Source organism: Rhamphochromis longiceps, linkage group LG7 (assembly GCF_057381845.1).
Source record: "Rhamphochromis longiceps isolate RC_006_pf linkage group LG7, R_longiceps_female_GT1.1, whole genome shotgun sequence".
Classification (NCBI taxonomy): domain Eukaryota; kingdom Metazoa; phylum Chordata; class Actinopteri; order Cichliformes; family Cichlidae; genus Rhamphochromis; species Rhamphochromis longiceps.
Window position 1 is genome coordinate 5,208,799 of NC_140563.1, and position 1,313 is coordinate 5,210,111.

Genomic DNA, 1,313 nt, shown 5'->3' on the forward strand with positions numbered 1-1,313 from the left:
AAACAAAAAGGAAAGGCTATGAATAAGATAGGAAATAAATATGAAAAATTAAAAAGGGTAAATTTAACTAGGAAGGAATAAAATATAAATTAAGGTTAAAAATGAAATAACTGTACAACACAAATTAGAATGAAGGGTAAATTTAACTGGGAAGAATAAGATAAAATATATAAATTAAAGTTGAAAATAAAATAACTGTACAACAAAATACACAATACACAATACACTCCAGAGGAGGTACCTTGGAATATGTTTGAGTGAGTTTCTAACAGTGCATATGTTTACATCTCCTGGCAAGGTACAAATGAGGAGTGTCAACTGAGATCTGGCCAAATGTGTTCCACACAGACTTTTTTGCTCACTTTTAGTAGCCATTGGGACCTGTGATCCTGTTGTGCATAAAAATATATATATAAATTTTTATATACTGCACACACACACACACGCGCATGCGCGTGCACACACACAGCATTGTAATATTGTCAGATATTTGTTTTTTTATTTACACATCTTCGAGTTTCAATTTTTTTTAATAGCATCAGCCACTAAGCTGCAGAGAGGACGATGGTCAGACCAAAGAAAAGAGTGAAAAGTGAATTGATTTTTGAAAACGCTCTTCTGGAGGTCGACAAACAACCCATAGCTGCCAATGGACTTGTTTTTCTTTTTTCTTAAGCTACTGGAGAACATCAATAACAGACCATCAAGATGTGTCTAATGAGGTCATAGAAACATCAGGAGCTGCTTAGGCTCATCTTTTATATACAGTCTTTGCTTTAATTAGCAGACATGAAGCCTAGTGGACAAATATTGACTTTAAACCGGACAACTGCAACAATTTAAACCTCCATTATACATTTTAACATGCTAGTCTTTGGTAAATTGCTCTCTTTTGGAGACAGCTACAAGCAAAGGAAAAAATAGAACTCTACTCCTCATATATGTACACATACTTGAACAACAAAGCTGATGCCAATTCTCTTACAGGAACTGTACTGGAACTAAATTATTCACATAAGCTACTGGAAAGAACAAACTTTTTTAGCACAACACCTCACCTAAAGTAAAAGATATGTTTGATTTAAGTAAAATTTCCCACGCCATGTAGCTCACACCCTGTAAAAAATGTCATTGTGTCTCCGTGAGTGATTGCAACTTACAGAGAAAGTATTTGAACTGTAATGAGGCAAATGCTTAGAATATCAATGTGAGCTTCCTGTCACCACCACTTTATTAGGTACACCTGTTCAGCTGCTTATTAGTGGGGGTGTGATGGGATGATTCATCATCAGTTTGCAAATTCTGGACTGTCT